A 16615-nucleotide genomic window follows, 5' to 3' on the forward strand; every position below is an offset into this window, starting at 1 on the left:
TCCAAAGAATAGTCAATACAATTAAAACCTAACAATGCGAAAATAATTTCCATTTTACAATGTTGAAAAAAAATCAAATGAAGTTTTACCTATATTTTTCAATACATTATAACTTATTAAATATAATTTGTTATTTATTTGTTTGAACTCAAATATAATAAAATTTCTAAGAAAAGAGATTATTAATATATTGGCTTTCGGTAATTGAATTTTGAAGAATGATAAAATAAAGTAACAGTATGTAAATTGTCACATAATATAATTTATAGGTTTAACTTGCTATTTACAAGGCATTTTCTGTCTCGTTAACTAGTTATGATGACATGTTTGTAAATCTTTTAATATTTTTTAGCAAATGGTGTTTTTTTTCCCACACCTAGTCAAATATAGTATGTAAAATATAAATATATCCTATCTACATGCATAATTTGTAAATTACCCAATTGATAAATTTCTATTTCCATGTCAGAGTGGGAAAAATATCCGACGAAATTGAAACTAGCCGGTCTCATCTAATTCTTCTTGTTGAAATTGCTTAATGGGCATTAGACCCAAAAATCGATCGGTTTAATCCGGTTTTAGACCCATAACCAAAGAATTGAACCGGCCCAAATGATTTTCAACTTTTCTTAAATTAGCCCATACCAAGCTCTTTCTATTTTCTCATTGAGAATGCCCTTTTTTTTTTTTCTTTTTTTTCTTTTTGGCACTCATTTTCTTTTGTTGGTGTTTGTCCCATTATTGTGAACATTAATAAATGGAAAGAAATTAAAATATGAGCCAGGGAGTTAATTTGCTCATTTGCATCCCCACACATCTAAAACTCTACTTTTTGTTTTGTTTAATCATAAAATCGCAAACGAATCGAATCGGACAAATCATAATTATATTTGAAAATGTTGATTGCTTTTACAAAAAATCAAGTGATTTTTTATTTGATTTGATCCTCTTCAAAATCGAATCAAACGACGTGATATATTACTACATAATAGGGCAAATTGATTTGCTTTTATTCAAGGGAGCTTTTGTAATTTTTCCACTCTTTAATATTATTCATTGAAAATGCTCAAACTATTTTTTTAATATTGAAAATAAATTAAGTTTGGAAAAAATTATTATGGTCCTGGTTTAATTATCAATTTTTTTGTAATTTTTCCGCTCATTAATCTTTTTTTTTTCTTGGGGATCAAAGTCAATTTCTTAATTTGTATTAGCTTTTATTGCATTTAAATAATTGAACAGCTTAATTGTAGAAATTTGTTGCTGTGGTTAAGGAAAATCTCTATATAAGAGATATTATTAATTGTAATTAAGCATGACAAAAAATTCAGAATTTAATGCAGTTGTTATTTCTTTTAATTCAAGTCATGCTTTGTTTTTATGGGGCATCAAGGCACGCATTCTATCTTGAAAAATTCTCGTTACATTCAGTTTTAGTAGAAAATTGGTTCCATTAATTTGGACTTCTTTCCTCGCCAAATAATGTGGACTTTCCATCCCCAAATGCATGAGATTCCTCCAAAAACTAACGAAGAGTCACGTCTTCACTGGCACTGCCGTATCAATGTTATTTTCCTGTCTTATTCAATCGCAGTCTCTGTGCCTCCTCTTCTCATTTCCTCGAACCTGCGTGTATCCCTTTTTCTTTTTGTTTTCTATATTTTGGGCCCTCCAATTACACAACTTTCGGACAGCCGTTTCTTCTGTTTCATAATTTTATTTTTTTTTGATACCCAGGTGTCCCAACTTCGCCAAACTAAATCTTGGACCTCAAGCCTCCGGCTCCTCATTAGCTTGAGGAAGTTAATCGCGGGTTGTGCCCTTATTGGCTCCCAAATTCCTGCATGACTTTTTCTCCTTCCCCAAGGAGAACCCTCTCCACTGCCTTCCAGCACCTTGCCTTCGAGATAAATCCCCCTTCCAAGATGCTGCCTTCCAAGAATAGAAGCCTCCACGCTTGGTTTGTGAGTCCACCAATGTAATTGTTCCATCAACTCGAATGTGCCCTGGGGGGCTTCTGTTTCATAATTTGATTGGCTGTTGTTTGCTTTAAAACGAAACACTTAAAACTCCAATTAGTTGCCTGCATGGTCCTTCATTTTATATTGCTCTCCAAGTCCCCAGACTAATGCCTTTCTTTCTCTTTTATTCTTCCTTTTTCATCAATTATACCAAACCAACACATATTAATTAGCTAATATTATTAAATAAAATTGATTAACGAAATTAAGATTGAAGAAAATTTTATAATAAAATTATGCTCATCAAGAGCGAGCAATCGAATTTGGTTGGTGCATTCTATTTTTTCTAAAATGTGAAGAGTTAGGAATGAGGATGGGGCCCATTGGAGTTTGTGGAGGGGGTTTGGGTAGCTGAGACTTCCATTCCTGTCACTGTTAATGGTTCGATTATATGTGAACTCAAGGATATAGATCTAAATAGGTTGAAAACCCATAATTATACCACGTGAAAGGTTGGGGAATCAATCCCTAATTTCTCTTTTAACTATTATATTTATTATGTTAGTGACTTATTTTTTAAGATAAGCTTGTTATGCTAAGCCTAAAAAGAATTCATTATGTAGAAAGTTTGAACATGAAAATATTATGCCTATCCTAGAAGAAAGAAGCAATAACCTTATTAGTCAATTTGAAAGTAAGCGAAGACATTTTGAGGCGATAAGGACTAGGGGCCAATCCCTCCCTTGAGGTTAATCTCACTTAATTTTTTTTTTCATTATATAACTCAATTTTCTTATTTTTGAAGTAAAAATAAATAAATAAAACTAACTTTTGAAAGTACCATGTCCTCCTCTATTCATCTTCACTATTAATTAATCCTAAAAGGCGTAACAAAGCTCTTTGCAAGATTTTGTGAAAGAAGCCGACTCTTAGGGCAATTTCAAAATTTTAAACATCTTCAAATCTCTTTCTCGAATCAAGTTGCAACACTTCCTATACCAAATTACATGAGTTTGGCACATGCCCTTCTTGACATCACTATTTGATTGACAGTTCAAATATTTTTCAAGAGAAAAATCGTTAGCAAAAAGTACTTTTACACCACCCTTTACAATACTTGACTCATAAACAGTGATTTTCATTAATTTAGAAAAGATACATAATAATTTAACGTTAATAAATTCAAAAGTGGCATTATCGTGAAAGGGCAGCAAACATATTATTGAACCCCATGAAGAAAAATGTGAATCGAGGCTTAATTAAGTGTTAAAAAAAAAAAAAAAAAAAAAAAGTCATTTGGAAGAAAATGTGAAGGAGACCCTTGCCCACTAGACCACTTGTATAGACAAAACATCAAATGCATCCTATTTCAAAAAAGACAATGATTAAGTCATATCACCATCATAGCTTAATTGGAAAATTTTGTTACCTTTCTTCAAATAATATTAGTCAACTTATTCGTTGTATTACAGTCAGCAACCCAGACTGAAAAATCAGTGAACGAGGACCCTTTTTGTTTGATGATACAATCAGGTCGGTTTTGATTCAAATGGGTGCATCTTTGGAATATGTACAGCAAGGGTAAAAATGAAATCTCAACAAAGAAGATGAACATGAACGTTTGGAAATTATCAAAGAAGCTTTTAGAGGTGGGAGAAGAGTAAATGAGTTGGTGTTTAAGCATGGATTATGGCCAAGTACGTCTACGGTGGCACTATACCACATACTTTTACAATTTAATTATGATTTTCATTTTAAAAAAAATGAAGTAACAATAAAATAATATTAATGACCACAACATGAAACAACTTCAAAATCATAATTAAAAAAAAAAAAAATACTTTAAAATCAGAATAACATCATATACTAGTGGGTCAAATTATATCTTGAAAAGCCTTCTAAATATCATGTCTTTTTTGTTTCTTAAAAACTTGTTATTTTAATTGTCACAAATAGTTTATGAAAAATTAAGAACATACGAAATCAAGTTCTTCGATTTCAAAAAATACAGTTGCATCAACAAAGTTGACTAATTAGACACTCATTTCTTCGCAACCGATCATGGATGTTAAATTTATTTTTGGAGGTATTCATTTGTTATCTTACTATGTCGGTCTTCCCTCTCCGACTATCTTGTCCAGTTCAGTATGAGAAAATGTAAAAAATTCAAAGATGAAAAATTGAAAATTATCTCCACATTCTTTTTTTTCTTTTTCTTTTTTTTTCCCCCTAAAAAGTGATGTGGCCCGTTGGGGTTTGTGGAGAGGGTTCGGGTAGTTGAGACTTCCATTCACGTCACGGTCTACATGATTCCCAAAATTGGATTCCCATAAAGCAAAATTTTGTTACCTGTACTTGACTTGCTACTTCATTTTTAGCCCAGGAATTCAAAGATAGATCTTTGTTCATAATTGTAACATTATTCTTTCCACGTATGCATAAACACATAATTGGAGAAATTAATTTGTTTTTATTCACAATTTACTATTTCAATAGTTTTTTTTTTTTAAATTCCTGAAATTAGAGATGTATGTACTCCTGGTCCAAGTCAAATCTGCAATGTGTATATTTATATATATTTGGATTCTCGAACCTTTGATATTTTTCCAAAACTCGGTTGTCGGATCACAAGATCAATATGAATGGATCAATATTTGAAGCACTCCCTGGATCTCTCAAAACATGTGGTGAAGATGTTATGAAGATGAAGCACAATGTAGCAACCTCTGAAAAATCGTCCATGACTTCTGTATCTATAGTTGGGGGCGAGTAGGTGTCATGAGCCAAGTAAACCTCTTAAAATCGCGTCCTAGGGTTTGGCCACGTAACACAGTCGTTCGAGCGATGAAGGGGCGATAAACAAGCGATAGCTTAATGTTTTTAACGTTGGAGCAACAACTTGACAAGTAGCTAGCGAAAATCCGATGAGTTTTCTATCTTGTTCCAAACGAAACCCTAGCCTAAATCATCTATACAAATTGCAACACAAATCCTTGACTTTTTACACATGATCAATTAAGTCCTTCTTATTCCCATAATCGCTAACTACAACACTGGACCTAACACCCGTCTTATTCAATTGCAGTCTCTCTGCTTCCTCCTCATTTCCTCGAACCTGCATGTGTCCCTTTTTCTTTTTGTTTTCTATATTTTGGGCCTTCCAATTACACAATTTTCCGACAGCCGTTTCTTCTGTTTCATAATTTGATTGGCACGTGGCTGTTATTTGCTTTAAAACAAAACATTTAAACTCCAATTAATTGCTTGCATTGTTCTTCATTTTATATTGCTCTACAAGTCCTCAAACTAATACCTTTCTTTCTCTTTAATTCCTCTTTTCTACTATTATTAATCCATAAAATTGATTAACGAAATTAAGATCTAAGAAAAATACATAATAAAATTATGCTCATTGAGAGCCAGTAATCGAATTTGGTTTGTGCACAACTTAATATTATATATATATATTTTTCAAAGAATCAATAATACTATAATATTAATGACCACACCAAGAGACAACTTCAAAATCATAGTACGATAATATTAATGACACTATCTTTAACATTCCACCCATTTGTCGAAAATCTAGCCATTGATTGGGAAAAGTATTGTTAAAATCAATGTATAAGAACTTGCCAATACAGAGGATGTCAAATTTGATGTAAAAAAAATAATATACATGTAGCATTATGTAAAAAATAATGTACATTCTTCTGTACATCTTCCATGACATTATCACCAATGTGGCACAATTTGGACAGTAATGTGAAAGAGTGTTGAGAAAATCAAAGGCTACAATAGTGCCATGTGAAAAAATATAAAACTTAATGTAAGGCAAAATGTACATGTAACATGATATCATTTCTATACAAGCAAGATGACAAAAATAATATCTCCAAAAACAAATTTAAGATCAGTCAAAGTTAAAAGCGAAAATTTAACTGTAATGTAAAACACAATCAAATATTAATTGATTCTTCTCAAAAATACTAAATATATATTCTATAATATCAAAACTTCTCAGCATGTTTTATGAGAGATAATAATCCAAATAATCACTGAACTTTGTAAAAAGTTTTCAAGGGATCATTGAACTTTAAAAATCACTTAAATCATTACTGAACTTTGTAAAAAGTTTTTATGGGGTCACTTAATTTTAAAATTCACCTCATTTGTCACTAAATTTTACAAAAAAATTTCACGAGATCACTGAACTTTACAAAAGGTTTTTTAGGGGTCACTCGAAAATCTTTTTCAAAGTTTTGTGATGAATGTGGTGATTTTTAAAGTTCAGTGATATCGTGAAAACATTTTGCAAAGTTTAGTGAAGACTTGTATGATTTTTAAAATTCAGTGATTCCGTGAAAACGTTTTTCAAAGTTCAGTGGCCATTTGGATTATTATCTCTGTTTTATGAAGAGACGCAACCTTTTAGGCTACTCGTGCGACAGTCTTATATGCTGAAATTCGATTTTTTTTCTTCTAACTTAGGACATCAATTTCTCATCATTCGGAAAGTGGTTTTGAAATTTCAAGTATACTACGATCATCTACTCGACAAGTGAAACAAGTGAGTCTATTCACTTACATGATTTGACTATCGAAAGCTATTCGAATATTTGATCGAAGTTAATACAAAATCAACTTTTCTTTATTTTACTTGATCAATTTTAAACCAAATTCCAACAAACAAACTCAAGTCAAAATGATGAAAAGTCAATGAATTATATCCGGACCCTTTTTCTCTTGGTTACTAATTCGTTTGGGATCGGCTATCTGCAAGAATCTGTTGACTACAACAAATCGTTTGGGATTTACACGTGTTTTCCTTTGCTCACTAAGATTGTATTAAAATATAACCTCTTGCATTAATTTAATCTCGAGTAGGATGCATTTTTTCTTTGCCAACCCCACAAAAAAATATCTTACCGCATCTAAGCCACTGTAGGAGACTACAATCATGGGCGGACCTAGACGACTTAGATTAGGGGGTCACAAATAAAATTTATAGGGTATCTTCTAATAAAAAAAAAGAAAGCTAAACAATTTATTATTATTATTATTATTATTTTCCCAAAATCTAGAGGGTCAATTGACCCTATAAACCCCCACCCTTCTCGGGGTCCGCCCCTGACTACCATTGTGGATGGGATATATCATTTCATTTTTCTAATTATTCATTCATTTAACTAAAATAAAGACAATGTACTCTTTTCTGATAAATAAATAAGAAAATTTAATTGGGATAGTTATATATACAAAAATCATATTTTTTGTTTGTTGCAATACATTTTAATTTCAATCAATGTCTCTAAAATTTGCTCATTATCTCACTTATATACTTCACTAATTCATTTTTAGTCGATGATACACATTTTTATTCCCATATACCAAAATTCTTTTGCCTGTGTGCTTGACTTACTATTTCTCTTTTAGCCTGGGAATTCAAATATAGATCTTTGTTAATAATTTTAGCATTATTCTTTCCAAGTTATGTATAAACACATAATTGGAGAAATTAATATGAAGTGCAGAAATGATTTAAAAATTAAAATTAAGAAATCAATTAAACAAGTAAGAGAAGTGAAGAATCTAAAGCAATGAGGGATGAAAAATTGGAAAATTTCAATTTTCAACCGTTGAAGAATTAAAGGGGAAGAGTGGGTGGGACCCTTTGACGTTTTATTTGTTGAAGGGGGTCGGTAATGCATTTTGCTAATATGGTATTGCAATTTCTAGGGTAAGGTTTTGTGTCGGGGGTACGTCACTGTCCTTAAATATTTAATATTATATAATTACAACATTATTCTTTCCACGTAATATGTAGCCGTGTAATTGGAGAAATGACTTTGTTTTTTCTTCGAGAGATTCTATGATGCAATGGAATGTTAGATATTAATTTAACGTATAAAAGCTGACAAATGAGATTAAATTTAATTGGAATGTTAGATATTAATTTAACGTATAAAAGTATTATTATATTTTCATTTTTCAGGCTTCGATCATTTCTCTTGTCACTACAATAATTGTACAGTTTTTAATAGGCCACTATTTCTTTGAACGACGACGATTTTCCTTCTAAAGTCATCAATTTTCAGGGAACATTTGCACAAATATGCTGTTAATGCATCCAATTTATAGAGATGAATATAATACTAAATAATATATTTGTGGTTCAACTTAATAGTTTAAACTTTTATATTAAGTGTGCGTTTGATTGTAAATATGGAATTTGTATGGGAAAAAAATAGAACTTATTTGCAAATAAATTGTCAATTAAATGTATTTGATTGATATAACTTTCAACCTAGAAAATATTATACTCTTCTTTTTTTATTGATGAGTAAATGAAAGAGAGTGAGTAGATAAGAGAGAGCGAAAGAGAGAGTGAATTCCCTATAAAAATAAAATCATACTCTCCATAAAGAAAATAATTTCCTTGATTTTGAGGAAAATATGATCACGTGACCAAAAGTAGGAAAAAAATTTCATGAAAAAAAAACTATCAAATAGTACAAAGCAGGAATTTGGGAAAAAAACACATTTTTCATCGAAAATATTGACAATCAAATGTACCCTTAGTGATTTAACATGATACAAAGATCCTTAATTCAAGTCTCATCATCACTAAGGGTCTGTTTGATAGCATTAAATTCCATGAAAAATGTCAAATTCGATGAATTCATTTCTACTTTGACCGTTTAATACGAAAGTAGAAATATAATTCGAATTTCAAGGTACAAACACTTAGAACATGTTTTTATGGAAATCGAATTCTTATGATTTTGATGATTTTTTCTTTTCCAATTTACATAAAACTTGATTTTTTTTCTTTTCCACCTTTGCAATCAAATTGTCCCTATTTGATTAGAAAATGTGCAGTGTAAGATTTTAAAAGGTAAAAAATAAACATAGCTTAAATATGAAAGGCGTATTGTGGATTCCACACTAATTTATTGTAGATTTGGAGTGGTGGGGTTTTATAGCATTTGACTGCTTTTGGAACATTCCCTTTGTGCTCCACGAAGCTCTAAAGTTGGATTTGACTGCTTTTGGAACAACTTATGAGAGGTCGATAACTAATTATCTAAAATTTTAAATGGTATTTTTATCGGATGTAAAAAGAAAGTAACTTATTTGTATATATTTTTTCTTTTTCAGCCATATCTCTTATATGAAATAATGCAAAATGAAATTGTCGTCCATAGTCAAATGTCCTTAATAGTTAATACTAAAGAGGGGCATATCAGGGATCTTGAGAGTAACATTTCTCCTTTTGTCTTGTAGATGGAAAGATGTAGATTTTTATTTTAAAAAATATAGAATAAAATTTTTATCTCTTTATATACAAATTCGAATTGCATGCTAAAATGAATCTAGATTCTTAGTGCTAGTCTTATTATTTTTTTTAAGCCTATAGAGGGCAAATTGCAAAACATGAAAAGAAAATAAAAGAAGAGGGAACAAAGCAGATTATAGCAAATATTTTTTATGATAGAATGTAACCCAATTCCTACATAATGGAGACACAGAAAATCAATAACTATTATATATAGCAGTAAATGATATCTTGACGCCTTTCATATTTAAGCAATCAAAGGATTAGATAACATATTGCTCAAGATTTTGCATGGCTATAAGATTACCATCCCTTTTGTGAAAGAATTAAAATGAACTTATTTTATTATTATTATTATTTTTTTCGCCAGCTCTCAATCTCTCAATAAATAAATTTATTATTTGTGAAAGACTAATGCCTCTTAATATTAAAAGGGGGTGTGACTAAGGTTGGCGAAACTTGAGAGATTTGTCTCAAGCTATTTCTTTATCAACTTAATATACAATATTTGACTTTCTCCCCTCCCCTCTAATATCCATATGAAGGACACCCCCAGATACTCACTAAGCACGGATCTCTGCAACTGGTACCATTGTGCAGTTCTGGGTTTGTTCCAAAGGCAAAACCAACATCAGATTCACAATCAGATCATCCATTTTCTCAAATCGGACTGTCATGTGAGTCCTGACCTGTATCCTTCTCTTCCGAAATCTTCTACCCTTATTAACTTGCTTTTATTGTTGAATTTATACTTGACGTCTTCATCTTCTATGGTTACTCAGTTTTGTACTATAGAATTGCATTATATATAGTCATATATTCTGGAACGATCGATCGTTTCCTATTTCATGCCATATTTCTATTGACCTTGACAATGATTTTCACTTAAGTGGATTCAAAACCATCTTACTTCGCTCCCCGGAAAAGAACCCTCTTATTGGAAAAGAAAACTAGAAACAATCTAATTGGATATAATTCCTTTGAACTCAGTATTATGAGCCTTTGATTTAGATTTTGCTGCCCCAGCTTCCGAAGGTAATGTGTGCGAGGTAAAGCTCGCCAGAGGGTTTGAGAAAAAATATATATATCCGAATCTCACCTTCCAGGCATCCACCATAGAAGAGTAAACATATTTTCCCCATAGATTACTGTCCTCTAGAAATCGAAATTCTAAGACGATTAAATTTCTCAAACCACGTTGCTAACAATTCAATCTCACCATCCACTAAAGCATAGAATTGTTTATTTCGTTTATATTACATACAAAAATTATGCTAAATAAATTCTTGTTACTTTCTCAATTTTTTCATGGTGAAATTGAAGGTGGCTATAGCAATGGGGTTTGTACTATGGAATAACAACACACTGTCGCGTGACGACTTCTTGAAGCCTAAGACAACAGCCTTGTGGTGGAAGCGCATCATTATGAATGCTTCCAAAGTATGCCAAAAATTAAAAAAAAAATAAAAAAAAATCCTTTCTTATTACTATTTTGGATTAGTAATTAATTATATAGATGAAATTCGAAACATTTAAGAAAGGAAATATAAATAATGGAAAATTAACAATCCGGCCAGTGGCTTCAATAGATGATTGTTTCGATAATCACTGCATTTGATGATTTGTCTTTAACTAAATATATGGACAGGTAGGCAAGGGTTTGTCTATAGATACCAAGGCACACATATTGGTTTCGAAACACTGGATTGAAGCTGTAAGTTACTCTTTCTTCTTGCCATCTTAACATCTGAAAGTTTTTTAGGTCTAGCTTATTCTCGTGGTGATTGATGATAAGGTGTCTGATGGCTGGACTTCATTCTCATCTTCCTCATGGCAGACATTTGTTTGGAGTTCAATTGCCTTCAATCAATTACAAGTTATTTACTATTGTCTCAACTTTTTTGGAGTTAACATTAGATAGCTATGTTATTTATGCAGATTGATCCAAGGCATCACTATGGGAAGAATTTACAACTATACTATAAAGAGTGGTTTAAAAGCTCCAACAATCAGCATTTCTTTTTCTGGTAAGAGAAGTCCTTAAAACACAGCGATATAAAAATGTTTGGTACATGAAACCACGATCTGAAAGATATCTATCTAAATATACTTAGATAGATATAAATTCATCTTAATATGTAATCAAAGAAAGATAATGGAAACGGCTAACCTCTGTCCGGCCCAAGGAAACCTTCGCACACCTCCATAAACGGAGGCCTACTCCCCATAGAAACTACCTGAGACTGTCCTTGATCAAATAGTGGTATCAAATGAGTCGTATCAAGCTACAATTTGAGAGATTTTTTGCAGTCTAACTTGAAGGAGTTGATCAGTTTGTTTCTACCTCTACTTATATTGTCAAAAAAGAAAAAGAAAATGAAAATGCACTTCATTTATAAATTGGTAATCTTATTTGTGGATTGCGCTTTTCATTTCTTTTATTTTGAACAGGTGTGCAATTGCTTCCATATTATCTAAAGTCAAAACACATTAATTGAAACTTCAACATATCTACTTTTTAATAGGTTGGATTATGGAGATGGCAAAGAGGTTGATCTTGAAGAGTGCCCTAGATTAAAGCTTGATCAACAATGCGTCAAGTATTTTGGACCAGTATGCAATCAAAATTGCATTACCTTTTGCAATACATTTTCTTTTCTATATTTGTTGCATGTTTGACACATATTAATGGATGGTATAAAAAATTGGAGCTAAAATCTTATTTATTATGTGGTCACATCAAGCACAATGTATCTTGTTTCGGTTTTTCCTATTTCGTGTTACTAATTGCTTGTGATAATACTTAATATTCATTTAATCAATTAGATGCAATCTAGTAGTTTGCTAAATGTCATTCTATTATAACCCATGCAACATTTTAGGCAGGGTTTCTTAGTTTGTTATTCTTGTTTAATATGATCAGCAAGAGAGAGAATATTACGAGCATGTGGTCGTTGATGGAAAAATACTGCACAATATAACCAGAATTCCTCTTCACCATGGATCTCCACATTCGAAATATATCTTCGTAATGAGTGCATCTAAGAAACTCTACATTGGAGAGGTAATGTCTAACAAACTAACTAGAATTACACGTGACTTTTTTTAACGTCTCTCGCTTTCTCCATTGAAACATCTATATTCTAACACCATTCAGAAAGACACAGGAATTTTTCATCATTCTAGCTTTCTTGCGGGAGAAGCTACTCTAACTGCTGGGAGACTCTTGGTAGAAGATGGAGTGCTTAAGGTAAATTCCAGATAGTCCAATCCTTTAATTTCTTGATAAAAGTAGAATACTATTATCATGTCCTAAAGTGTGTTGCAATGTCCTTGGAGTAAAACTATTTGTACAATCTTTGTTGACAACTTCATTGACAATTTATGTGTTGTCAAGATTCGTGCCATGGATTTAAAAAATAATTTTTAAAATGAATGGTTGTCAACAAAATTATCAACCATGATTGTACGGGTAGTATGTCTCATGTCCTTAAGGTGGTAACATTGATCTGCAAATGCATTACATATTTACATTGGCTCTAGGGATTGTTATTGAATAATTCTATTTGGAGTCACTCACTACCGCAGTTGCCCTATCACTAACCATCACATGTATGCTACGTAGAACGATTATGACAATGAGCGACTGTAAATAATGTTACTCATTGTTGTAACAAGGAAAATGTGATGAACAAGTGTCAATGTCTTTAGATTTATTGCACTTGTGGTTCCAAACTTTTTAAACATTTGCATGTTTTATCCTAATGGTTAATTTATAGCACTCATGATTCCAAATCTTTTGAGGGCATGCTGTTGGAGAACAAATTGACTATATCTGTCTAAATTGTCATCGGTTGACCTAGAAAAAATAAATCTGACTTTTTTTTCTGACCAATTAGTGAAGGGTAAAATTGTCTATTTTAATTTAACATAAAATAGTTGAAATAATTGAATAAGAAAAAAAATGAATAAAAGAAAAGCTTCATCTTCTTCGCCCCACGCTCACCCCCACCTCCACCAACCACAACCAAATCCACCGCCACCACCTTCCTCAAACAAAATTGGCAGCACCATCTTCTTCCATATCCCTCCATCTTCGCCACCACAACAAGGTCGTGCACTCGTCGTTATTCTCCTACCATCCATCTCAAAACCAAACGTACCTTAAAATCCATATACAGATAAAAACCATACACATAGAAGCACGAACATCTACCAAATTCTGTGTCAAACTATATGGTATCAAACGGAATCAATCGTCAATTTAGTTTTCTAAAAGAAGAAACCCTAAGTCTCAAGACCCAGAAAAGGAATCAGATTCTGAAATTTACGGAAAATCTCAAGACCTAGAAAGAAACCCAAAATATCAAATGGAATCAAATTCTGAAATTTGCACGTTATATATTTTCAAGTTCTGTCTCTTAGATTGGAAGACAGTAAAAAGGATGTGCAGAACATGAATGAAAACTTCCTTGAAAAGAAACTCTATTAAGACCACGACAATTCGTTCTATATTTGTTTCTGTCCCTCATATACGGACCTTCTTCAGGGGAGATGTTATTGTTGACACATAAAAATTCAGCCTAAATCGAACGGTCCAAGAAGTGAAGCCCAATTGGAGAATCCCCAAATCAGATAGCCTAAAGAACGAAGCCCAATCAAACAAATCAAGATAAAGGCCCAAGAACGCGGTAACGCCATCGCCCAAGTTTGCAAGTCGCCCAGAATCTGAGCGAATGGAGTGCCATACAGTCGCCCAGAGCTGTTAATCTATTCTCGCCCGAACCTTCAAGTCGCCTAAGGTCTTAACAAACATAAAGTGTTGTGGTTATCAAGAAGTGCAGTTATCAAAGCAGTTATTAAAGCAGCCCTATCACGTTCCACGATTCAAGAAATTCAATCGAAAGCGGTTGAATGACGAAGAGTAATGGCAGCAGTTAAAAAAGGCAGTTTTCATGACAAGTTGGCCATTACGAGGAAAGTGGGCAGTTATAGGACGATCAAGCAGTTTTTAAGCGGTTGATCACAAAGAGATTGTCCATGAAGTATAAAAGGGAAAAAAGACATAGAGCAAACGACCGAATCAAAAACTCTCGAATAGAGAATATGTAATTTTAATTTCCTTAGTTTAGACTTAAACACTTTTTTAGTAATTCATGTGCTTGCGCCCCTTGGAGGCACATTGTTTTTAATTTCCAATTGTAAAGTCATCGCCAATAAAAGAACACCCATTTTTGGGACTTTATCTCAAGAGGTTTGTCCCTTACACAATCGTCTCATCTTTTTTAATTGTTAGCGACTAATCCGCGCGAAACAATTTGGCACGCCCAGTGGGACCGTGGTGTTTGGTGTTGAAAGTACAAAAGGTGAAACAATATGCCTCAGAGATCCGATAAAGAAGCAGCAAGTCAGGGAGGAGTCCAGTCTGTGATCGAGCGATATGAGGAACAGCATGCCTCTCCACGAACAGATGGACAGAATTAGAGCAGTAACAGTCGTTACGAACCAATGACGGAGTTGAGTCCTCAAACCATGCGTGCATTACTTGGAGAACTCACACAAGACGTTGTTGAACAGGTAAATTTTCGAAGTATTCATAATATGGAAAGATTTACCCAAAATGGGAATGCACACTATGACAATATGGTCAAACAACTAAATACTTTGAATGAAACAATGAATAAGTTAGTAGGCCAAATATGTCAACCGGTTATACGTCTTGCAAATCACTTTCAAACTAGGGCAATTGTGGGACATAATCCCTCAGTCCTAAATTCGAATCAAGGGGTAGAACCACTTTCTGGTCCCTCCACTTCAAACCAAGGGGGTACTGCAGTGCCAAATTAGAATAATGGTAGTGGTACGCCCAACTTGGGGGGGTAATCCAAACATAAGAGATAATGTCCTAAACAATGGACAGCACACCCCACGTGTTAATGAGGGAATAGATGTTCAGGCTAATGGTAATGGCCCTAATTATGGTAATTTTGTTGCCAATCAAGGACCAAACATCAGGCTTCATGCAAATCAACCGGTTAATCAGCCTGTAGGAATTTCATATGATCCCAACGTCATGTTGAGGAATCAGATTATGGAAATCGTACAGGATCAGATGGCTTTTGGGGTGCGTCCCGTCATTAGGCCAACGTACACAAAGCCATATCCTAATTGGGTAGACCAAGCATATCCATGGCCTAGAGGGTACAAAGTGCCAGAATTCTCACTGTTTGCCGGTTTAGGAGAGATGTCTACTCTAGAACACATAGGGCGATTCACATTGCAAAGTGGTGATGTAACCGATTACCATAAAATGATGCTTTTCCCTAGTTCGTTAACAGAAGTAGCTTTCTCCTGGTTCATCAACTTGCCAACGAACTCTGTTCAAACATGGCAACAATTGGAACAGTTATTTCACGCTCAGTTTTATAAAACTGAGTCTGAAGTAACTTTGGCTGATTTGGCGAATCAACGTCAAATGCCAAACAAATGGGCAGAAAGTTTTCTCCAAAGGTTCAAGACAGCAAGAAGCAAGTGTTTTGTACCTCTGCCCGAAAAAGAATTTGTCAAAGTCGCTTAGCGCTGCTTGAGCTTTGATTTAAAAAAGAAATTTCAGGACAAGGAATTTCCTGACCTTTTCCAGTTGAGTGCGAATGTGATTAGGTATGAACGACTGATAAGAGAGGAAGAACAGATGAAAAATTCTAGTAAAGGGACTTATTACAAAGACCCAAATTTTGATATTCATACCATCAGTGACGAGTCATACGACCAGACCGAAATGTGTTTGGCTGAATTGGTCAAATGAGATACATATACTTGTCCCATAATGGCCAAGCCTAGACCATCGGGCAAAGATGAGCAACATAAAGGCTAGAACGTTCTCGTTCGACGTAACCAAAGCTGACCTTATATTTGATAAATTATATAGGGATAAGCAGATAAAGTTGAGAGATAAGCACAAATTGTCAAACCCTGAACAAATTAAGGGTAAAAAATATTGTAAGTGGCATAATGCATGGTCACATTTGACTAACAATTGCTTGATTTTTCGTCATGTATTGCAGGATGCCATTGAATCAGGACGAATTACGTTCGATGATAAAAAGAAGATGGCAGTGGACGAAAATCCTTTTCCACAGCCACTTGGAGTGAACATGGTGACATTTGGATTCAAAAACAAGTTGCCAAAATTCAAGTTGGTCGTAGATGATGGAGAAGAGGACCCTAGACCACATCCCAGTGTCTTTGAACGAATCAAGGGGAAAGAACCAAAAAAGGACGAAGACGTCCTGTGCGCAAGATGTACAAGAGAAAT

Source organism: Olea europaea, unplaced genomic scaffold (assembly GCF_002742605.1).
Source record: "Olea europaea var. sylvestris unplaced genomic scaffold, O_europaea_v1 scaffold60, whole genome shotgun sequence".
Classification (NCBI taxonomy): domain Eukaryota; kingdom Viridiplantae; phylum Streptophyta; class Magnoliopsida; order Lamiales; family Oleaceae; genus Olea; species Olea europaea.